This window comes from Ambystoma mexicanum (assembly GCF_040938575.1).
Source record: "Ambystoma mexicanum isolate Mex_15411 chromosome 12 unlocalized genomic scaffold, UKY_AmexF1_1 Mex_chr12_unloc.1, whole genome shotgun sequence".
NCBI lineage: Eukaryota > Metazoa > Chordata > Amphibia > Caudata > Ambystomatidae > Ambystoma > Ambystoma mexicanum.
The window spans coordinates 63934-88877 of NW_027182322.1; the positions used below are offsets into that span (position 1 = coordinate 63934).

At 45.9% G+C, this 24944-nt stretch overlaps 3 non-coding genes across 3 annotated transcripts; all 3 read left to right on the forward strand.

The window, feature by feature from the left end:
* The first annotated feature begins 2088 nt into the window (after positions 1-2088).
* On the forward strand, positions 2089-2160 carry TRNAH-GUG (transfer RNA histidin (anticodon GUG)). Its single transcript has one exon. It is a non-coding gene; the product is annotated as a tRNA-His (tRNA).
* An 8121-nt stretch (positions 2161-10281) lies between these two features.
* Positions 10282-10353, forward strand: TRNAH-GUG (transfer RNA histidin (anticodon GUG)). The gene has a single exon. It is a non-coding gene; the product is annotated as a tRNA-His (tRNA).
* Positions 10354-18595: 8242 nt separating this feature from the next.
* Positions 18596-18667, forward strand: TRNAH-GUG (transfer RNA histidin (anticodon GUG)). The gene has a single exon. It is a non-coding gene; the product is annotated as a tRNA-His (tRNA).
* The last annotated feature ends 6277 nt before the right edge of the window (positions 18668-24944 follow it).

Consider the following 24944-nt stretch of genomic DNA (forward strand, 5'->3'; position numbering starts at 1 on the left):
GGTATTACCGGCCCCGGCACAACCACCTCTGTAAATACCGGAGCTGGTAATATCACAAGGGACTGATTGCAGACAGTGCGCGGCCTCGAGCAATATGGCTGCTCCCATACAGGTAATACATCAGGCTCCCCAAAGGAGGGATAATAGATTTTCAGAGGTTTTAGCCTTAAGTGCCGCGAGGAGACTGAAATTGCAGCAAGAACATCTTCTGCTCACTAATATACTACATAGCAATGAGGTTCCCAGGAGCACCGATAGCTTCACCTGCTCCCCTACGGGCTCCTCCATACAACCTCGGCCAATGGTCTATTCACCTTACAATGCACATCTGGGGGTTAAGGGGGAGTTGTTCAAAGATAGTGGAGCTACACCAGAAAGCTCGGGCCCCTTAGGACATCATTTTCCTCGAGATCAGCCGGCTGAGTTAGCAGCAGCCAGAGCTGTGAAGGAGTTGGTTGAGCCCAAAGCCATAGCCAATTGGCTATGCTTTAAGGATAACATGTTACGGGATCTAGCAATCTGTTCGAACTTTGGGGAATTTTATTCCTGGGTAGACACTGTTTCGTCAAATATGTCTGTGCCCTTATCGTCATCTCTACAGAAGTCCTCTCAGGTGAAGTTTACTAGAGAGGAAAAGGCCTCTCAAACGTCCATTCTTGAGAACAGAGGTCATACAGACTCTCAAACAGAGCCGATTGAGCTCACTCACAGAGGGACATCTGGGAAATCCAAGACAACTCTGTTCATTCCTTGTCAAATGACTACAGTATCACAAGAGAGTATACCACCTCTTCTGAAGCCCAGGCGACTCATGGCTCCCCTTCCATTTAAGGACATTCGCCAGAGAAAATCCACCATGCCCGAAATTGCGGATTCCAACATGAGGAGTTTCGCATTGGACCCAAGAAACATCGTTCTGATCAATGTGGACAAGCCGAAGCAAGTGGAATCCAGGGAGTCACTAAAAAATAAAGTTTTAGCACGGCTTAGTAATAAAGTGGGACCCAATTGTATAAGGGCGCAGGACCTCAAAGTTCTTCGGAGACTACAGATCAGCAACTGGTGCAAGACAGATAACACTGACTGTATCATTATTGGTTGTGGGCCTAGTAGTTTGCCCTCTTTTATAAACAGTCTCACCAATGTACAGGACATGTCCGCCTTCACAAAAGTGCGAATAGTGTTAAATTAACCTATCCTCTTTTCTTTACGATGTTGTTTTCCTTCTTCCATGGGAATGGCCTAGTGGCCCCCTTGTCAGTACATGTTTTCGGAGCTTAATGTTGTTTGTTCTTGTTATACTCATTATGCCACTTTGTTGTTTTGTCGGCGCCTATAAGCCTTAGGGTACCTTGTGCGCGGTATAAATCAATAAACATAAACATAAGGCTGCGAACGCCAGCTGGAAACTGTGATCACTGCCTGTGTTCTTTCTGGAACTCCAGCGCCTCTCTATCCCAGCCTCAATATTTTTTCCGCCACCACCCTCCCAATGCCAGCCCGCCACCCCTCTTCGTAGGTCCCATGCAACCCCATTTACCCCCTCTCCTCCTGGCCTCGTCATCTCCATCACCTGCCTACAGCCGTGGCAAAGGGACGTTTTCCCTTTTCTGTTTTTATGGTGGTGGCCTTTGGGAGATTTGGCACGTGCAATTGGTGCAGAGCACTTTTCCTGTGAAAAAAAATTAACTATTAGCACCCAGGAGGGAGCCCCTGCGGTTCTTATAGGGATAAAACTCTGCAATGGAAGGGGACAGGGTCAATAACAGCTGTAAACTCTCACAAGACCATCACTGCTCTCACACTTTCCTGCTCTCAGGCTGGCGGGCCATTATCGGCCCTGGCTGCCGCACCATTGCCAGGTTTGTGTAACTATATTATTTCTAATTGGCTCCACTTTGATGACTTTCATTGGGATTCTGACTTGATTATTGAGATCTTAAATAAGTGACTAGGGATCAGGTGTCCACTTATTCGCATGGATGACAACACAACCAACCTGTAATTCAAACATGAGTCATGACATCACGGATGGAGTACAGCTTATGATAGAGGTGGAACAAGGCGCTCTAGCAGCCCAAGTAGCTCGCCGTGATCGTATAGTGGTTAGTACTCTGCGTTGTGGCCGCAGCAACCTCGGTTCGAATCCGAGTCACGGCATTGCGGTGAGGCAATGTCACGGCAGTTGGGCAGATATTTTAGATTTTCCATTAATACATTGGCAATCTCTGTGGAGGACTGAAACAATTCGATATATCCTGGTACTGTACCTTTTGTTTCTTTAATGCTCTTTGCACACTTTTTCATCGGGTGACTGTAATGTATTTCAACCAAATCTAATTAAGAGCGCATTATGTGGTGACATTTGCAGTACATGAAACATTATAACACTGCCATTTACGTCAATAACCACTAGCTTGATTAAGACATATGTATTGCAGCGACAGTATTTCCCAGTTACAAATGGGAATAAAAACAACATCCGCGAGGGATTGAACCAACGACATTTAACTGATGTTGCCAATGGAGCGCGTTACAGAGAGCGCGAGGTCCCGCCTTTACAGTCACACGCTGATGATAATACAGATGTTTAAATAAACAGGCATATCTGTGGACTTGTGGTCTTTCTACATTGGGACTCATAGTCTAGTCCTAGGCTATTGTAGGCACTGGAGTATCTTTGAGTGGAATGAGAGGCGTTCTGTAGTCGCGTGAAAGGACCTTTCAAGTCAATCTGATATGTATTGTCCTGTGAAAAAAAGCGTTCTTAGACACAGTGAGGAGTTTTTGGGGATAATGGGAAAATCATTTGCAACTAAATGACAGGAATTTCTTAGTCCAATCATGAGGTGTGCTAGGCTTTTTTATACTGTGGCGGAAAGAGAGAGAGTATAACAGTCATTATAAATAAAGGGCCAAGGAAGTGACAGTTTATGGAAGGAACAATTTGCACATAGTATTAGAATGTGGTCAGGAGGAGGACAATGTGCTTACACATATGAAACATTAGAAGGTAGACATTATGGAAGCACATATATTTCTTTATTTTTATTGTATTTGGGGAAAGGGGGTTAATATAGCACGTCCAATGTGGAAAAGTGCTTCCCATAGCACCTTGCAGGTGGGCGACATCTAGAGCTGTGCAGTAGCCACCCATGCCCCAGAGGTCAAAGAGAAGAAGAAGTTACACATGTTGGAGGTGAGGGTGAGACAGGGAGGAGATATGATCCTCGTATGAAGCCGAGAGAAGGAGGAGGCGTGAACGTGCATCCATGTATGCAGGCGAGAAAGGGAGGAGTCAGGGTCATGCATCCCTTCCTGAGGGTGAGACAGGGAGGAGATATGATCCCCGTATGAAGCCTAGAGAAGGAAGAGGCGTGAACGTGCATCCATGTATGCAGCCGAGAAGGGAAGGAGCATTGGTCATGCATCCCTGCATGAGGGTGAGACAGGGAGGAGATATGATCCCCGTATGAAGCCGAGAGAACGAGGAGGCGTGAACGTGCATCCATGTATGCAGGCGAGAAGGGAGGGAGCATTGGTCATGCATCCCTGCATGAGGGTGAGACAGGGAGGAGATATGATCCACGTATGAAGCTGAGAGAAGGAGGAGGCGTGAACGTGCATCCATGTATGCAGGCGAGAAGGGAAGGAGCATTGGTCATGCATCCCTTCCTGAGGGTGAGACAGGGAGGAGATAAAATCCCTTTATGAAAGCAAGAGAACGAGGTGGCATGAACATGCATCTCTGTACGCAGGTGTGACAAGGAGGAGACATTAACATGCATCCCTTTTTGAGGGAGTGATAAGGAGTCATCATGAACATGCATCCCTTTATAAGGACATAACGTGGAGGACGCATGAACATGAATGCCTGAATGAGGGCTAAACAAGGAGTCATCAGGAATATGCATGCCTGTATGACAACAATACAGGGAGGAGACATACACATTGCATCCCTGTATGAGAGTGTGACAGGAAGGAGACATTACATTGCATCCCTGAATTAGGACGTGAGAAGGAGGAGACATTAACATGCATGCCTGAATGAGGGCTAGACAAAGACTTATCATGAAGATGCATGTCTTCATGAAGACCACACAGGGAGGAGATATAAACATGCATATCTTTATGGAGGAGAGACAGGGAGCAGATATGAACATGCATCCCTGGCGAGGCAAGGAGAAGATATAAACATGCAACCCTTTATGAAGGCGAGACGGGAGGAGACATCAACATGCCTCGCTGTATGAGGGGATAAAGGAATGAGCCATGACCATGCATCCCGGAATGCGGATGAAAAAGGGAGGAGCCATGACCAGTCCTCCCTCTATGAGGTCGAAACGGTGAGGAGACATCAACATGATTTGATTTGATTTGAAGTACTTGCAACGTGGCACACCGAGCAGGGACAACTGCATCTGGGAGCAGATGTTTCCAGGTTCCATATTCCACTCCATATTCCAACACAAAATCTTAGAGAGCTCCTACCAAAAGATCTGATTCTATCATTTATTTGAATAAGAATGCCTTTAGTGATTTTCCGAACTGTATTAGCTCTGTCATGTTTCTAAGTTCCCAAGGCAAGGTTTTCCATAGCCTGGGTCCATAGACTGCAAAACGTCGGTCTCCTCTGGAGATACAGAGAGAGGGAGGAATTACTAATAGCAGCTGATCTGCCGAATGCAGTGGTCATTTAGGTTGATACCAAGTCACCTTTTCCACAAGATAAGTAGGAGCAAGATTATGTAGACATCTAAAAATCAAACACACTATTGAACCGGGACAGCCCACACAGCCCTTTAAGACGAGGTAGCAATACTTTGAGATGAATGGGGATGCAGAAGATACTCAAACATCAATAATCAAAACAACTCAGGAAGTTGTTTTAATGTCAATAATCTAAAGCAGGGAGTACAACGGACATCAACGGACGTCTCACAGCATGATCTCAACGAAATTCATAAAAAACATTCTAAAACCCATCATTGCTGACGTTAACCAACGTATTGCTAACGTCATCCTACGTGGCAAACTACAAAGACCTAGTGGCAAATGTGATAGGCTTAGAGGGAACATCTAGGCATACGTTCCATACTAGTCGAAGAAAGTGATAGGCTCTTCAACATCGGGTGGGACTACTAAGCCCACCCTTCAAACAGGTCACTATGAACGTCACTAAATACAAGACTTGCCATTGGTTACACAAACTATTGGGCACTTATTTATTTATTTATTTCTATAGCGCCGAAGCTCGCAGGCATCAGGGCGCATTACATGAAGACAAGTACAACAGAAAAGTAACCGGACAGTAGAGTAAGATTACTGGTTCTGAGTAGATTACATTACATGTACATTAGTATTTATGCAGGTCCTTTATTTGAACAACAGTGTCTTCAGTTTTTTCCTAAAGGATAGGTAATTAGATCCTAGCCTTAGGCTGTTTGGGAGCTCGTTCCACTTAGTTGCCGCTTTGGTAGGGAAGGCTCGTCCAAGTCCATTATCTTTTTCGGAGTGACTTACTTTCACAAACCCTTGCGCCTTGGATCTTAAGGTGTGGCAAGGTTCGTATGTGGTTATTTGTTTTTTTAGGTATACGGGTGCGGATCCATATATACAGTGATGGACAATGGTCATTGCTTTAAAAGTGATCCGGTCTTCCAGGGCTAACCAATGAAGGGCCTTTCTGTCTTCTGTAATATGTTCCTCCTTTTTTTCTTGGTAATTGTCCTTACTGCATTGTTCTGTAGGACCTGACATTGTTTGATGCATTTTTTATTGGCCCCCCCCTTAAGTAGTGCATTCCCGTAGTCCAGTCTAGATGAGATGGTGGCTCTGGCGATAATGGTGCTGTTTTGTTTACTCACTAATGGCCTGATGCGGCTGAGCAGTTTTTGGTGGTATCAGCAACTGTTTTTCAGGTATGTTACGTGGGCTTCCGCTTCCAAGGATGCTTGCAGGTGGACACCTAGTGTCTTGACCTTATCAGAGACCCTTACATTTGTGTCTTTGATCTTAAAGGTGGTGTATTCTGTGTCTAGTTTAGCGCTTGCCTGGTGTGATCCAAAGATCATGAGCTCAGTTTTGCTTCCGTTGAGGCAAAGCCAATTTGTCAACATCCAGGCTTCGATGGTGCTGTAATTGCATGCAAGCTTATTATTGTCAGTGGTATGACAGCTAGATATTTTGATGACAAGTTGTGTAACATCGGCGAAATGTGTAAAGAAGACCCCTAGGTTGGTTAATAGGGTACATAGACGCTGCAGATAGAGATGGAACGAAAGGGGCAATAGGATGGCCCCCTGGGGTACTCCATGATTTATAGGTCGGGTATGGAGAAGTGGTCACCACAGTGGATCTTGGAGCTCTGCTCTTTGAGGAAGGATGTTACCCAGTCTATGGCTCCTCGAGAACGATTACCTGATTTGTCTAAAGCCTTGTGGAGTTTTTGATGGTCGAGCAAATCAAATGCTGCTGAGAGGTCTAATAATATCAGCATCCCTGTTTTTCCCTCGTCTAATATATTAAGCATTTTAGTCTGAAGGTCCAGCAGGGCCGTCGCTGTACTATGTGCTCCTCTAAAGCCCAATTGTTGGGTGTCTGTGTGTAGGAGGCTGTTCCTGTCGACATAATTTTGGAGTTGGGTGGTAGCGACTTTGTCCAAGATTTTTAGGAGAAAGTTACAGTTAGTTATTGGACGGAGATTGGAAGGGACGTGTAGGTCTAATCCAGGTTTTTGGACTAGGAGTGTACCAGTAACTGTTTTAATTGTGGTAGGGACTTTGTTGTCTCTAAACAAAGCATTCACCATTCTACGAAGATAGGGGGCAAAAGTCCTGGCATTGTCCAGTATAAGCTAGGGGGGGGGGTAGTATGTTTTCGGAGCAGGCTGTGCATCTAATGGTAGAAAGTATAGAGTTCATGTCCTCTAGAGAGATTGGGAGAACTTGAATGTACTCCTCTCGTGGGGGGTATGCTCTAAGTTATCCAGGAGAAGGTGTGGTTGGACGTCCAACTTACAGGATTTTATGACTTAGCAAGCTTTTTGAATTTTATTGTAAAAGTCTGTTTGGTCCTTCTCACAGTCTTCTTGTGATGGCTGAAATGTATTTATTCATTTGTATTTGTAGAGCACACTACAGCCCGCAGGCATCGAGGTGCTATAACAGTGCTCTAGTTGGCTTGATTAAGGGTTCACTGTGAACCCGTCCAAGTAGATAAACTTAGAGGAAGGTACAATGCATGGTACAAGGTTACACACAGACTTAGACCATGCTACATTGCATGGCATGTGGTTGCAGAATACAGAGAAGGGGGAACAACAAGTTGTTAGGTAACAGGTACAGCAGGGGTATTTAAGGCTAGGCTAGTTCATAGAAAGAGACTAGTTTTGATGGCCTTGCGGAAGGCCGCATGGGAGTCAATTGTCCTAATAGGAGGGCGTTCCAGTGGGTGGCTGACAGAGTTGGGAAACTGGCGCCGCCGGCGCGGGCTTTGCGTGTCCTGGGAACAGTAATCACGTTTGAGTAGGGAGTTCTGGAAGGTCTGGAGGCAGGGGGTTTGGAGATCCTTTGGACCAGTTAGGGGGAGCTGCCTGGCCGTGAAGACACTTGTGTGTAAGGACAAGGGTTTTAAAGATCATCCTTTCTTTGACAAGGCACATGCACAAGGCACACCTGGGAGGGAGTGCTGGTAAACCCTGAGGGCAGCTTGTGGGAGAGATACACTTGCCTGATTTTGCTAGGAGGGTGCAGCTGATATTCAGGGAGGTGGGTGACACATCAATCAGTGTCTGTCTCCTAAAGTGAGTGGACGAGAGACATGTCGTCGGATGAGAACTGTGAGCAAGACCAGGTGGAGATGGGAATCCCTGGGGACAGCTTTTGTGAGAGAGACATGCTTGCCTGGTTTCACTGAGAGGGTGCAATGGAGATTTGAGTGGCTGGTTCACAGACCAGTCAGTGTTAGTCTCGTAAAGCGAATAGACAAGAACAGTGATCTCCCAACATTGCACCGTTTGGAGTACCGCAGGGCGATTTTATCTCCATCTCTTTTTAATCTTTATATGGAGCCCTTAGGAAACATTGGGACTCATTACGAGTTTGCTGGTATGTGGTAAAAGTGCCAGTGATTCTGGTGAACAGGACTTTTTAGCGTTCTGGTCAATTACGAGTTGGCAGTAACACCGTTGCCGGTATTACCGGACCCGGCACAACCACCTCTGTAAATACCGGAGCTGGTAATATCACAAGGGACTGATTGCAGACAGTGCGCGGCCTCGAGCAATATGGCTGCTCCCATACAGGTAATACATCAGGCTCCCCAAAGGAGGGATAATAGATTTTCAGAGGTTTTAGCCTTAAGTGCCGCGAGGAGACTGAAATTGCAGCAAGAACATCTTCTGCTCACTAATATACTACATAGCAATGAGGTTCCCAGGAGCACCGATAGCTTCACCTGCTCCCCTACGGGCTCCTCCATACAACCTCGGCCAATGGTCTATTCACCTTACAATGCACATCTGGGGGTTAAGGGGGAGTTGTTCAAAGATAGTGGAGCTACACCAGAAAGCTCGGGCCCCTTAGGACATCATTTTCCTCGAGATCAGCCGGCTGAGTTAGCAGCAGCCAGAGCTGTGAAGGAGTTGGTTGAGCCCAAAGCCATAGCCAATTGGCTATGCTTTAAGGATAACATGTTACGGGATCTAGCAATCTGTTCGAACTTTGGGGAATTTTATTCCTGGGTAGACACTGTTTCGTCAAATATGTCTGTGCCCTTATCGTCATCTCTACAGAAGTCCTCTCAGGTGAAGTTTACTAGAGAGGAAAAGGCCTCTCAAACGTCCATTCTTGAGAACAGAGGTCATACAGACTCTCAAACAGAGCCGATTGAGCTCACTCACAGAGGGACATCTGGGAAATCCAAGACAACTCTGTTCATTCCTTGTCAAATGACTACAGTATCACAAGAGAGTATACCACCTCTTCTGAAGCCCAGGCGACTCATGGCTCCCCTTCCATTTAAGGACATTCGCCAGAGAAAATCCACCATGCCCGAAATTGCGGATTCCAACATGAGGAGTTTCGCATTGGACCCAAGAAACATCGTTCTGATCAATGTGGACAAGCCGAAGCAAGTGGAATCCAGGGAGTCACTAAAAAATAAAGTTTTAGCACGGCTTAGTAATAAAGTGGGACCCAATTGTATAAGGGCGCAGGACCTCAAAGTTCTTCGGAGACTACAGATCAGCAACTGGTGCAAGACAGATAACACTGACTGTATCATTATTGGTTGTGGGCCTAGTAGTTTGCCCTCTTTTATAAACAGTCTCACCAATGTACAGGACATGTCCGCCTTCACAAAAGTGCGAATAGTGTTAAATTAACCTATCCTCTTTTCTTTACGATGTTGTTTTCCTTCTTCCATGGGAATGGCCTAGTGGCCCCCTTGTCAGTACATGTTTTCGGAGCTTAATGTTGTTTGTTCTTGTTATACTCATTATGCCACTTTGTTGTTTTGTCGGCGCCTATAAGCCTTAGGGTACCTTGTGCGCGGTATAAATCAATAAACATAAACATAAGGCTGCGAACGCCAGCTGGAAACTGTGATCACTGCCTGTGTTCTTTCTGGAACTCCAGCGCCTCTCTATCCCAGCCTCAATATTTTTTCCGCCACCACCCTCCCAATGCCAGCCCGCCACCCCTCTTCGTAGGTCCCATGCAACCCCATTTACCCCCTCTCCTCCTGGCCTCGTCATCTCCATCACCTGCCTACAGCCGTGGCAAAGGGACGTTTTCCCTTTTCTGTTTTTATGGTGGTGGCCTTTGGGAGATTTGGCACGTGCAATTGGTGCAGAGCACTTTTCCTGTGAAAAAAAATTAACTATTAGCACCCAGGAGGGAGCCCCTGCGGTTCTTATAGGGATAAAACTCTGCAATGGAAGGGGACAGGGTCAATAACAGCTGTAAACTCTCACAAGACCATCACTGCTCTCACACTTTCCTGCTCTCAGGCTGGCGGGCCATTATCGGCCCTGGCTGCCGCACCATTGCCAGGTTTGTGTAACTATATTATTTCTAATTGGCTCCACTTTGATGACTTTCATTGGGATTCTGACTTGATTATTGAGATCTTAAATAAGTGACTAGGGATCAGGTGTCCACTTATTCGCATGGATGACAACACAACCAACCTGTAATTCAAACATGAGTCATGACATCACGGATGGAGTACAGCTTATGATAGAGGTGGAACAAGGCGCTCTAGCAGCCCAAGTAGCTCGCCGTGATCGTATAGTGGTTAGTACTCTGCGTTGTGGCCGCAGCAACCTCGGTTCGAATCCGAGTCACGGCATTGCGGTGAGGCAATGTCACGGCAGTTGGGCAGATATTTTAGAATTTCCATTAATACATTGGCAATCTCTGTGGAGGACTGAAACAATTCGATATATCCTGGTACTGTACCTTTTGTTTCTTTAATGCTCTTTGCACACTTTTTCATCGGGTGACTGTAATGTATTTCAACCAAATCTAATTAAGAGCGCATTATGTGGTGACATTTGCAGTACATGAAACATTATAACACTGCCATTTACGTCAATAACCACTAGCTTGATTAAGACATATGTATTGCAGCGACAGTATTTCCCAGTTACAAATGGGAATAAAAACAACATCCGCGAGGGATTGAACCAACGACATTTAACTGATGTTGCCAATGGAGCGCGTTACAGAGAGCGCGAGGTCCCGCCTTTACAGTCACACGCTGATGATAATACAGATGTTTAAATAAACAGGCATATCTGTGGACTTGTGGTCTTTCTACATTGGGACTCATAGTCTAGTCCTAGGCTATTGTAGGCACTGGAGTATCTTTGAGTGGAATGAGAGGCGTTCTGTAGTCGCGCGAAAGGACCTTTCAAGTCAATCTGATCTGTATTGTCCTGTGAAAAAAAGCGTTCTTAGACACAGTGAGGAGTTTTTGGGGATAATGGGAAAATCATTTGCAACTAAATGACAGGAATTTCTTAGTCCAATCATGAGGTGTGCTAGGCTTTTTTATACTGTGGCGGAAAGAGAGAGAGTATAACAGTCATTATAAATAAAGGGCCAAGGAAGTGACAGTTTATGGAAGGAACAATTTGCACATAGTATTAGAATGTGGTCAGGAGGAGGACAATGTGCTTACACATATGAAACATTAGAAGGTAGACATTATGGAAGCACATATATTTCTTTATTTTTATTGTATTTGGGGAGAGGGGGTTAATATAGCACGTCCAATGTGGAAAAGTGCTTTCCATAGCACCTTGCAGGTGGGCGACATCTAGAGCTGTGCAGTAGCCACCCATGCCCCAGAGGTCAAAGAGAAGAAGAAGTTACACATGTTGGAGGTGAGGGTGAGACAGGGAGGAGATATGATCCTCGTATGAAGCCGAGAGAAGGAGGAGGCGTGAACATGCATCCATGTATGCAGGCGAGAAAGGGAGGAGTCAGGGTCATGCATCCCTTCCTGAGGGTGAGACAGGGAGGAGATATGATCCCCGTATGAAGCCTAGAGAAGGAGGAGGCGTGAACGTGCATCCATGTATGCAGCCGAGAAGGGAAGGAGCATTGGTCATGCATCCCTGCATGAGGGTGAGACAGGGAGGAGATATGATCCCCGTATGAAGCCGAGAGAACGAGGAGGCGTGAACGTGCATCCATGTATGCAGGCGAGAAGGGAGGGAGCATTGGTCATGCATCCCTGCATGAGGGTGAGACAGGGAGGAGATATGATCCACGTATGAAGCTGAGAGAAGGAGGAGGCGTGAACGTGCATCCATGTATGCAGGCGAGAAGGGAAGGAGCATTGGTCATGCATCCCTGCATGAGGGTGAGACAGGGAGGAGATATGATCCCCGTATGAAGCCGAGAGAACTCGGAGGCGTGAATGTGCATCCATGTATGCGGGCGAGACAGGAAGGAGCATTGGTCATGCATCCCTTCCCGAGGGTGAGACAGGGAGGAGATAAAATCCCTTTATGAAAGCAAGAGAACGAGGTGGCATGAACATGCATCTCTGTACGCAGGTGTGACAAGGAGGAGACATTAACATGCATCCCTTTTTGAGGGAGTGATAAGGAGTCATCATGAACATGCATCCCTTTATAAGGACATAACGTGGAGGACGCATGAACATGAATGCCTGAATGAGGGCTAAACAAGGAGTCATCAGGAATATGCATGCCTGTATGACAACAATACAGGGAGGAGACATACACATTGCATCCCTGTATGAGAGTGTGACAGGAAGGAGACATTACATTGCATCCCTGAATTAGGACGTGAGAAGGAGGAGACATTAACATGCATGCCTGAATGAGGGCTAGACAAAGACTTATCATGAAGATGCATGTCTTCATGAAGACCACACAGGGAGGAGATATAAACATGCATATCTTTATGGAGGAGAGACAGGGAGCAGATATGAACATGCATCCCTGGCGAGGCAAGGAGAAGATATAAACATGCAACCCTTTATGAAGGCGAGACGGGGAGGAGACATCAACATGCCTCGCTGTATGAGGGGATAAAGGAATGAGCCATGACCATGCATCCCGGAATGCGGATGAAAAAGGGAGGAGCCATGACCAGTCCTCCCTCTATGAGGTCGAAACGGTGAGGAGACATCAACATGATTTGATTTGATTTGAAGTACTTACAACGTGGCACACCGAGCAGGGACAACTGCATCTGGGAGCAGATGTTTCCAGGTTCCATATTCCACTCCATATTCCAACACAAAATCTTAGAGAGCTCCTACCAAAAGATCTGATTCTATCATTTATTTGAATAAGAATGCCTTTAGTGATTTTCCGAACTGTATTAGCTCTATCATGTTTCTAAGTTCCCAAGGCAAGGTTTTCCATAGCCTGGGTCCATAGACTGCAAAACGTCGGTCTCCTCTGGAGATACAGAGAGAGGGAGGAATTACTAATAGCAGCTGATCTGCCGAATGCAGTGGTCATTTAGGTTGATACCAAGTCACCTTTTCCACAAGATAAGTAGGAGCAAGATTATGTAGACATCTAAAAATCAAACACACTATTGAACCGGGACAGCCGACACAGCCCTTTAAGACGAGGTAGCAATACTTTGAGATGAATGGGGATGCAGAAGATACTCAAACATCAATAATCAAAACAACTCAGGAAGTTGTTTTAATGTCAATAATCTAAAGCAGGGAGTACAACGGACATCAACGGACGTCTCACAGCATGATCTCAACGAAATTCATAAAAAACATTCTAAAACCCATCATTGCTGACGTTAACCTACGTATTGCTAACGTCATCCTATGTGGCAAACTACAAAGACCTAGTGGCAAATGTGATAGGCTTAGAGGGAACATCTAGGTATACGTTCCATACTAGTCGAAGAAAGTGATAGGCTCTTCAACATCGGGTGGGACTACTAAGCCCACCCTTCAAACAGGTCACTATGAACGTCACTAAATACAAGACTTGCCATTGGTTACACAAACTATTGGGCCCTTATTTATTTATTTATTTCTATAGCGCCGAAGCTCGCAGGCATCAGGGCGCATTACATGAAGACAAGTACAACAGAAAAGTAACCGGACAGTAGAGTAAGATTACTGGTTCTGAGTAGATTACATTACATGTACATTAGTATTTATGCAGGTCCTTTATTTGAACAACAGTGTCTTCAGTTTTTTCCTAAAGGATAGGTAATTAGATCCTAGCCTTAGGCTGTTTGGGAGCTCGTTCCACTTAGTTGCCGCTTTGGTAGGGAAGGCTCGTCCAAGTCCATTATCTTTTTCGGAGTGACTTACTTTCACAAACCCTTGCGCCTTGGATCTTAAGGTGTGGCAAGGTTCGTATGTGGTTATTTGTTTTTTTAGGTATACGGGTGCGGATCCATATATACAGTGATGGACAATGGTCATTGCTTTAAAAGTGATCCGGTCTTCCAGGGCTAACCAATGAAGGGCCTTTCTGTCTTCTGTAATATGTTCCTCCTTTTTTTTCTTGGTAATTGTCCTTACTGCATTGTTCTGTATGACCTGACATTGTTTGATGCATTTTTTATTGGCCCCCCCCCTTAAGTAGTGCATTCCCGTAGTCCAGTCTGGATGAGATGGTGGCTCTGGCGATAATGGTGCTGTTTTGTTTACTCACTAATGGCCTGATGCGGCTGAGCAGTTTTTGGTGGTATCAGCAACTGTTTTTCAGGTATGTTACGTGGGCTTCCGCTTCCAAGGATGCTTGCAGGTGGACACCTAGTGTCTTGACCTTATCAGAGACCCTTACATTTGTGTCTTTGATCTTAAAGGTGGTGTATTCTGTGTCTAGTTTAGCGCTTGCCTGGTGTGATCCAAAGATCATGAGCTCAGTTTTGCTTCCGTTGAGGCAAAGCCAATTTGTCAACATCCAGGCTTCGATGGTGCTGTAATTGCATGCAAGCTTATTATTGTCAGTGGTATGACAGCTAGATATTTTGATGACAAGTTGTGTAACATCGGCGAAATGTGTAAAGAAGACCCCTAGGTTGGTTAATAGGGTACATAGACGCTGCAGATAGAGATGGAACAAAAGGGGCAATAGGATGGCCCCCTGGGGTACTCCATGATTTATAGGTCGGGTATGGAGAAGTGGTCACCACAGTGGATCTTGGAGCTCTGCTCTTTGAGGAAGGATGTTACCCAGTCTATGGCTCCTCGAGAACGATTACCTGATTTGTCTAAAGCCTTGTGGAGTTTTTGATGGTCGAGCAAATCAAATGCTGCTGAGAGGTCTAATAATATCAGCATCCCTGTTTTTCCCTCGTCTAATATATTAAGCATTTTAGTCTGAAGGTCCAGCAGGGCCGTCGCTGTACTATGTGCTCCTCTAAAGCCCAATTGTTGGGTGTCTGTGTGTAGGAGGCTGTTCCTGTCGACATAATTTTGGAGTTGGGTGGTAGCGACTTTGTCCAAGATTTTTAGGAGAAAGTTACAGTTAGTTATTGGACGGAGATTGGAAGGGCCGTGTAGGTCTAATCCAGGTTTTTGGACTAGGAGTGTACCAGTAACTGTTTTAATTGTGGTAGGGACTTTGTTGTCTCTAAACGAAGCATTCACCATTCTACGAAGATAGGGGGCAAAAGTCCTGGCATTGTCCAGTATAAGCTAGGGGGGGGGTAGTATGTTTTCGGAGCAGGCTGTGCATCTAATGGTAGAAAGTATAGAGTTCATGTCCTCTAGAGAGATTGGGAGAACTTGAATGTACTCCTCTCGTGGGGGGTATGCTCTAAGTTATCCAGGAGAAGGTGTGGTTGGACGTCCAACTTACAGGATTTTATGACTTAGCAAGCTTTTTGAATTTTATTGTAAAAGTCTGTTTGGTCCTTCTCACAGTCTTCTTGTGATGGCTGAAATGTATTTATTTATTTGTATTTGTAGAGCACACTACAGCCCGCAGGCATCGAGGTGCTATAACAGTGCTCTAGAAGGCTTGATTAAGGGTTCACTGTGAACCCGTCCAAGTAGATAAACTTAGAGGAAGGTACAATGCATGGTACAAGGTTACACACAGACTTAGACCATGCTACATTGCATGGCATGTGGTTGCAGAATACAGAGAAGGGGGAACAACAAGTTGTTAGGTAACAGGTACAGCAGGGGTATTTAAGGCTAGGCTAGTTCATAGAAAGAGACTCGTTTTGATGGCCTTGCGGAAGGCCGCATGGGAGTCAATTGTCCTAATAGGAGGGCGTTCCAGTGGGTGGCTGACAGAGTTGGGAAACTGGCGCCGCCGGCGCGGGCTTTGCGTGTCCTGGGAACAGTAATCACGTTTGAGTAGGGAGTTCTGGAAGGTCTGGAGGCAGGGGGTTTGGAGATCCTTTGGACCAGTTAGGGGGAGCGGCCTGGCCGTGAAGACACTTGTGTGTAAGGACAAGGGTTTTAAAGATCATCCTTTCTTTGACAAGGCACATGCACAAGGCACACCTGGGAGGGAGTGCTGGTAAACCCTGAGGGCAGCTTGTGGGAGAGATACACTTGCCTGATTTTGCTAGGAGGGTGCAGCTGATATTCAGGGAGGTGGGTGACACACCAATCAGTGTCTGTCTCCTAAAGTGAGTGGACGAGAGACATGTCGTCGGATGAGAACTGTGAGCAAGACCAGGTGGAGATGGGAATCCCTGGGGACAGCTTTTGTGAGAGAGACATGCTTGCCTGGTTTCACTGAGAGGGTGCAATGGAGATTTGAGTGGCTGGTTCACAGACCAGTCAGTGTTAGTCTCGTAAAGCGAATAGACAAGAACAGTGATCTCCCAACATTGCACCGTTTGGAGTACCGCAGGGCGATTTTATCTCCATCTCTTTTTAATCTTTATATGGAGCCCTTAGGAAACATTGGGACTCATTACGAGTTTGCTGGTATGTGGTAAAAGTGCCAGTGATTCTGGTGAACAGGACTTTTTAGCGTTCTGGTCAATTACGAGTTGGCAGTAACACCGTTGCCGGTATTACCGGCCCCGGCACAACCACCTCTGTAAATACCGGAGCTGGTAATATCACAAGGGACTGATTGCAGACAGTGCGCGGCCTCGAGCAATATGGCTGCTCCCATACAGGTAATACATCAGGCTCCCCAAAGGAGGGATAATAGATTTTCAGAAGTTTTAGCCTTAAGTGCCGCGAGGAGACTGAAATTGCAGCAAGAACATCTTCTGCTCACTAATATACTACATAGCAATGAGGTTCCCAGGAGCACCGATAGCTTCACCTGCTCCCCTACGGGCTCCTCCATACATCCTCGGCCAATGGTCTATTCACCTTACAATGCACATCTGGGGGTTAAGGGGGAGTTGTTCAAAGATAGTGGAGCTACACCAGAAAGCTCGGGCCCCTTAGGACATCATTTTCCTCGAGATCAGCTGGCTGAGTTAGCAGCAGCCAGAGCTGTGAAGGAGTTGGTTGAGCCCAAAGCCATAGCCAATTGGCTATGCTTTAAGGATAACATGTTACGGGATCTAGCAATCTGTTCGAACTTTGGGGAATTTTATTCCTGGGTAGACACTGTTTCGTCAAATATGTCTGTGCCCTTATCGTCATCTCTACAGAAGTCCTCTCAGGTGAAGTTTACTAGAGAGGAAAAGGCCTCTCAAACGTCCATTCTTGAGAACAGAGGTCATACAGACTCTCAAACAGAGCCGATTGAGCTCACTCACAGAGGGACATCTGGGAAATCCAAGACAACTCTGTTCATTCCTTGTCAAATGACTACAGTATCACAAGAGAGTATACCACCTCTTCTGAAGCCCAGGCGACTCATGGCTCCCCTTCCATTTAAGGACATTCGCCAGAGAAAATCCACCATGCCCGAAATTGCGGATTCCAACATGAGGAGTTTCGCATTGGACCCAAGAAACATCGTTCTGATCAATGTGGACAAGCCGAAGCAAGTGGAATCCAGGGAGTCACTAAAAAATCAAGTTTTAGCACGGCTTAGTAATAAAGTGGGACCCAATTGTATAAGGGCGCAGGACCTCAAAGTTCTTCGGAGACTACAGATCAGCAACTGGTGCAAGACAGATAACACTGACTGTATCATTAATGGTTGTGGGCCTAGTAGTTTGCCCTCTTTTATAAACAGTCTCACCAATGTACAGGACATGTCCGCCTTCACAAAAGTGCGAATAGTGTTAAATTAACCTATCCTCTTTTCTTTACGATGTTGTTTTCCTTCTTCCATGGGAATGGCCTAGTGGCCCCCTTGTCAGTACATGTTTTCGGAGCTTAATGTTGTTTGTTCTTGTTATACTCATTATGCCACTTTGTTGTTTTGTCGGCGCCTATAAGCCTTAGGGTACCTTGTGCGCGGTATAAATCAATAAACATAAACATAAGGCTGCGAACGCCAGCTGGAAACTGTGATCACTGCCTGTGTTCTTTCTGGAACTCCAGCGCCTCTCTATCCCAGCCTCAATATTTTTTCCGCCACCACCCTCCCAATGCCAGCCCGCCACCCCTCTTCGTAGGTCCCATGCAACCCCATTTACCCCCTCTCCTCCTGGCCTCGTCATCTCCATCACCTGCCTACAGCCGTGGCAAAGGGACGTTTTCCCTTTTCTGTTTTTATGGTGGTGGCCTTTGGGAGATTTGGCACGTGCAATTGGTGCAGAGCACTTTTCCTGTGAAAAAAAATTAACTATTAGCACCCAGGAGGGAGCCCCTGCGGTTCTTATAGGGATAAAACTCTGCAATGGAAGGGGACAGGGTCAATAACAGCTGTAAACTCTCACAAGACCATCACTGCTCTCACACTTTCCTGCTCTCAGGCTGGCGGGCCATTATCGGCCCTGGCTGCCGCACCATTGCCAGGTTTGTGTAACTATATTATTTCTAATTGGCTCCACTTTGATGACTTTCATTGGGATTCTGACTTGATTATTGAGATCTTAAATAAGTGACTAGGGATCAGGTGTCCACTTATTCGCATGGATGACAACACAACCAACCTGTAATTCAAACATGAGTCATGACATCACGGATGGAGTACAGCTTATGATAGAGGTGGAACAAGGCGCTCTAGCAGCCCAAGTAGCTCGCCGTGATCGTATAGTGGTTAGTACTCTGCGTTGTGGCCGCAGCAACCTCGGTTCGAATCCGAGTCACGGCATTGCGGTGAGGCAATGTCACGGCAGTTGGGCAGATATTTTAGAATTTCCATTAATACATTGGCAATCTCTGTGGAGGACTGAAACAATTCGATATATCCTGGTACTGTACCTTTTGTTTCTTTAATGCTCTTTGCACACTTTTTCATCGGGTGACTGTAATGTATTTCAACCAAATCTAATTAAGAGCGCATTATGTGGTGACATTTGCAGTACATGAAACATTATAACACTGCCATTTACGTCAATAACCACTAGCTTGATTAAGACATATGTATTGCAGCGACAGTATTTCCCAGTTACAAATGGGAATAAAAACAACATCCGCGAGGGATTGAACCAACGACATTTAACTGATGTTGCCAATGGAGCGCGTTACAGAGAGCGCGAGGTCCCGCCTTTACAGTCACACGCTGATGATAATACAGATGTTTAAATAAACAGGCATATCTGTGGACTTGTGGTCTTTCTACATTGGGACTCATAGTCTAGTCCTAGGCTATTGTAGGCACTGGAGTATCTTTGAGTGGAATGAGAGGCGTTCTGTAGTCGCGTGAAAGGACCTTTCAAGTCAATCTGATCTGTATTGTCCTGTGAAAAAAAGCGTTCTTAGACACAGTGAGGAGTTTTTGGGGATAATGGGAAAATCATTTGCAACTAAATGACAGGAATTTCTTAGTCCAATCATGAGGTGTGCTAGGCTTTTTTATACTGTGGCGGAAAGAGAGAGAGTATAACAGTCATTATAAATAAAGGGCCAAGGAAGTGACAGTTTATGGAAGGAACAATTTGCACATAGTATTAGAATGTGGTCAGGAGGAGGACAATGTGCTTACACATATGAAACATTAGAAGGTAGACATTATGGAAGCACATATATTTCTTTATTTTTATTGTATTTGGGGAGAGGGGGTTAATATAGCACGTCCAATGTGGAAAAGTGCTTTCCATAGCACCTTGCAGGTGGGCGACATCTAGAGCTGTGCAGTAGCCACCCATGACCCAGAGGTCAAAGAGAAGAAGAAGTTACACATGTTGGAGGTGAGGGTGAGACAGGGAGGAGATATGATCCTCGTATGAAGCCGAGAGAAGGAGGAGGCGTGAACGTGCATCCATGTATGCAGGCGAGAAAGGGAGGAGTCAGGGTCATGCATCCCTTCCTGAGGGTGAGACAGGGAGGAGATATGATCCCCGTATGAAGCCTAGAGAAGGAGGAGGCGTGAACGTGCATCCATGTATGCAGCCGAGAAGGGAAGGAGCATTGGTCATGCATCCCTGCATGAGGGTGAGACAGGGAGGAGATATGATCCTCGTATGAAGCCGAGAGAACGAGGAGGCGTGAACGTGCATCCATGTATGCAGGCGAGAAGGGAGGGAGCATTGGTCATGCATCCCTGCATGAGGGTGAGACAGGGAGGAGATATGATCCACGTATGAAGCTGAGAGAAGGAGGAGGCGTGAACGTGCATCCATGTATGCAGGCGAGAAGGGAAGGAGCATTGGTCATGCATCCCTGCATGAGGGTGAGACAGGGAGGAGATATGATCCCCGTATGAAGCCGAGAGAACTCGGAGGCGTGAATGTGCATCCATGTATGCGGGCGAGACAGGAAGGAGCATTGGTCATGCATCCCTTCCTGAGGGTGAGACAGGGAGGAGATAAAATCCCTTTATGAAAGCAAGAGAACGAGGTGGCATGAACATGCATCTCTGTACGCAGGTGTGACAAGGAGGAGACATTAACATGCATCCCTTTTTGAGGGAGTGATAAGGAGTCATCATGAACATGCATCCCTTTATAAGGACATAACGTGGAGGACGCATGAACATGAATGCCTGAATGAGGGCTAAACAAGGAGTCATCAGGAATATGCATGCCTGTATGACAACAATACAGGGAGGAGACATACACATTGCATCCCTGTATGAGAGTGTGACAGGAAGGAGACATTACATTGCATCCCTGAATTAGGACGTGAGAAGGAGGAGACATTAACATGCATGCCTGAATGAGGGCTAGACAAAGACTTATCATGAAGATGCATGTCTTCATGAAGACCACACAGGGAGGAGATATAAACATGCATATCTTTATGGAGGAGAGACAGGGAGCAGATATGAACATGCATCCCTGGCGAGGCAAGGAGAAGATATAAACATGCAACCCTTTATGAAGGCGAGACGGGGAGGAGACATCAACATGCCTCGCTGTATGAGGGGATAAAGGAATGAGCCATGACCATGCATCCCGGAATGCGGATGAAAAAGGGAGGAGCCATGACCAGTCCTCCCTCTATGAGGTCGAAACGGTGAGGAGACATCAACATGATTTGATTTGATTTGAAGTACTTACAACGTGGCACACCGAGCAGGGACAACTGCATCTGGGAGCAGATGTTTCCAGGTTCCATATTCCACTCCATATTCCAACACAAAATCTTAGAGAGCTCCTACCAAAAGATCTGATTCTATCATTTATTTGAATAAGAATGCCTTTAGTGATTTTCCGAACTGTATTAGCTCTGTCATGTTTCTAAGTTCCCAAGGCAAGGTTTTCCATAGCCTGGGTCCATAGACTGCAAAACGTCGGTCTCCTCTGGAGATACAGAGAGAGGGAGGAATTACTAATAGCAGCTGATCTGCCGAATGCAGTGGTCATTTAGGTTGATACCAAGTCACCTTTTCCACAAGATAAGTAGGAGCAAGATTATGTAGACATCTAAAAATCAAACACACTATTGAACCGGGACAGCCCACACAGCCCTTTAAGACGAGGTAGCAATACTTTGAGATGAATGGGGATGCAGAAGATACTCAAACATCAATAATCAAAACAACTCAGGAAGTTGTTTTAATGTCAATAATCTAAAGCAGGGAGTACAACGGACATCAACGGACGTCTCACAGCATGATCTCAACGAAATTCATAAAAAACATTCTAAAACCCATCATTGCTGACGTTAACCTACGTATTGCTAACGTCATCCTACGTGGCAAACTACAAAGACCTAGTGGCAAATGTGATAGGCTTAGAGGGAACATCTAGGTATACGTTCCATACTAGTCGAAGAAAGTGATAGGCTCTTCAACATCGGGTGGGACTACTAAGCCCACCCTTCAAACAGGTCACTATGAACGTCACTAAATACAAGACTTGCCATTGGTTACACAAACTATTGGGCACTTATTTATTTATTTATTTCTATAGCGCCGAAGCTCGCAGGCATCAGGGCGCATTACATGAAGACAAGTACAACAGAAAAGTAACCGGACAGTAGAGTAAGATTACTGGTTCTGAGTAGATTACATTACATGTACATTAGTATTTATGCAGGTCCTTTATTTGAACAACAGTGTCTTCAGTTTTTTCCTAAAGGATAGGTAATTAGTTCCTAGCCTTAGGCTGTTTGGGAGCTCGTTCCACTTAGTTGCCGCTTTGGTAGGGAAGGCTCGTCCAAGTCCATTATCTTTTTCGGAGTGACTTACTTTCACAAACCCTTGCGCCTTGGATCTTAAGGTGTGGCAAGGTTCGTATGTGGTTATTTGTTTTTTTAGGTATACGGGTGCGGATCCATATATACAGTGATGGACAATGGTCATTGCTTTAAAAGTGATCCGGTCTTCCAGGGCTAACCAATGAAGGGCCTTTCTGTCTTCTGTAATATGTTCCTCCTTTTTTTTCTTGGTAATTGTCCTTACTGCATTGTTCTGTATGACCTGACATTGTTTGATGCATTTTTTATTGGCCCCCCCCTTAAGTAGTGCATTCCCGTAGTCCAGTCTGGATGAGATGGTGGCTCTGGCGATAATGGTGCTGTTTTGTTTACTCACTAATGGCCTGATGCGGCTGAGCAGTTTTTGGTGGTATCAGCAACTGTTTTTCAGGTATGTTACGTGGGCTTCCGCTTCCAAGGATGCTTGCAGGTGGACACCTAGTGTCTTGACCTTATCAGAGACCCTTACATTTGTGTCTTTGATCTTAAAGGTGGTGTATTCTGTGTCTAGTTTAGCGCTTGCCTGGTGTGATCCAAAGATCATGAGCTCAGTTTTGCTTCCGTTGAGGCAAAGCCAATTTGTCAACATCCAGGCTTCGATGGTGCTGTAATTGCATGCAAGCTTATTATTGTCAGTGGTATGACAGCTAGATATTTTGATGACAAGTTGTGTAACATCGGCGAAATGTGTAAAGAAGACCCCTAGGTTGGTTAATAGGGTACATAGACGCTGCAGATAGAGATGGAACGAAAGGGGCAATAGGATGGCCCCCTGGGGTACTCCATGATTTATAGGTCGGGTATGGAGAAGTGGTCACCACAGTGGATCTTGGAGCTCTGCTCTTTGAGGAAGGATGTTACCCAGTCTATGGCTCCTCGAGAACGATTACCTGATTTGTCTAAAGCCTTGTGGAGTTTTTGATGGTCGAGCAAATCAAATGCTGCTGAGAGGTCTAATAATATCAGCATCCCTGTTTTTCCCTCGTCTAATATATTAAGCATTTTAGTCTGAAGGTCCAGCAGGGCCGTCGCTGTACTATGTGCTCCTCTAAAGCCCAATTGTTGGGTGTCTGTGTGTAGGAGGCTGTTCCTGTCGACATAATTTTGGAGTTGGGTGGTAGCGACTTTGTCCAAGATTTTTAGGAGAAAGTTACAGTTAGTTATTGGACGGAGATTGGAAGGGCCGTGTAGGTCTAATCCAGGTTTTTGGACTAGGAGTGTACCAGTAACTGTTTTAATTGTGGTAGGGACTTTGTTGTCTCTAAACGAAGCATTCACCATTCTACGAAGATAGGGGGCAAAAGTCCTGGCATTGTCCAGTATAAGCTAGGGGGGGGGGCAGTATGTTTTCGGAGCAGGCTGTGCATCTAATGGTAGAAAGTATAGAGTTCATGTCCTCTAGAGAGATTGGGAGAACTTGAATGTACTCCTCTCGTGGGGGGTATGCTCTAAGTTATCCAGGAGAAGGTGTGGTTGGACGTCCAACTTACAGGATTTTATGACTTAGCAAGCTTTTTGAATTTTATTGTAAAAGTCTGTTTGGTCCTTCTCACAGTCTTCTTGTGATGGCTGAAATGTATTTATTTATTTGTATTTGTAGAGCACACTACAGCCCGCAGGCATCGAGGTGCTATAACAGTGCTCTAGAAGGCTTGATTAAGGGTTCACTGTGAACCCGTCCAAGTAGATAAACTTAGAGGAAGGTACAATGCATGGTACAAGGTTACACACAGACTTAGACCATGCTACATTGCATGGCATGTGGTTGCAGAATACAGAGAAGGGGGAACAACAAGTTGTTAGGTAACAGGTACAGCAGGGGTATTTAAGGCTAGGCTAGTTCATAGAAAGAGACTAGTTTTGATGGCCTTGCGGAAGGCCGCATGGGAGTCAATTGTCCTAATAGGAGGGCGTTCCAGTGGGTGGCTGACAGAGTTGGGAAACTGGCGCCGCCGGCGCGGGCTTTGCGTGTCCTGGGAACAGTAATCACGTTTGAGTAGGGAGTTCTGGAAGGTCTGGAGGCAGGGGGTTTGGAGATCCTTTGGACCAGTTAGGGGGAGCGGCCTGGCCGTGAAGACACTTGTGTGTAAGGACAAGGGTTTTAAAGATCATCCTTTCTTTGACAAGGCACATGCACAAGGCACACCTGGGAGGGAGTGCTGGTAAACCCTGAGGGCAGCTTGTGGGAGAGATACACTTGCCTGATTTTGCTAGGAGGGTGCAGCTGATATTCAGGGAGGTGGGTGACACACCAATCAGTGTCTGTCTCCTAAAGTGAGTGGACGAGAGACATGTCGTCGGATGAGAACTGTGAGCAAGACCAGGTGGAGATGGGAATCCCTGGGGACAGCTTTTGTGAGAGAGACATGCTTGCCTGGTTTCACTGAGAGGGTGCAATGGAGATTTGAGTGGCTGGTTCACAGACCAGTCAGTGTTAGTCTCGTAAAGCGAATAGACAAGAACAGTGATCTCCCAACATTGCACCGTTTGGAGTACCGCAGGGCGATTTTATCTCCATCTCTTTTTAATCTTTATATGGAGCCCTTAGGAAACATTGGGACTCATTACGAGTTTGCTGGTATGTGGTAAAAGTGCCAGTGATTCTGGTGAACAGGACTTTTTAGCGTTCTGGTCAATTACGAGTTGGCAGTAACACCGTTGCCGGTATTACCGGCCCCGGCACAACCACCTCTGTAAATACCGGAGCTGGTAATATCACAAGGGACTGATTGCAGACAGTGCGCGGCCTCGAGCAATATGGCTGCTCCCATACAGGTAATACATCA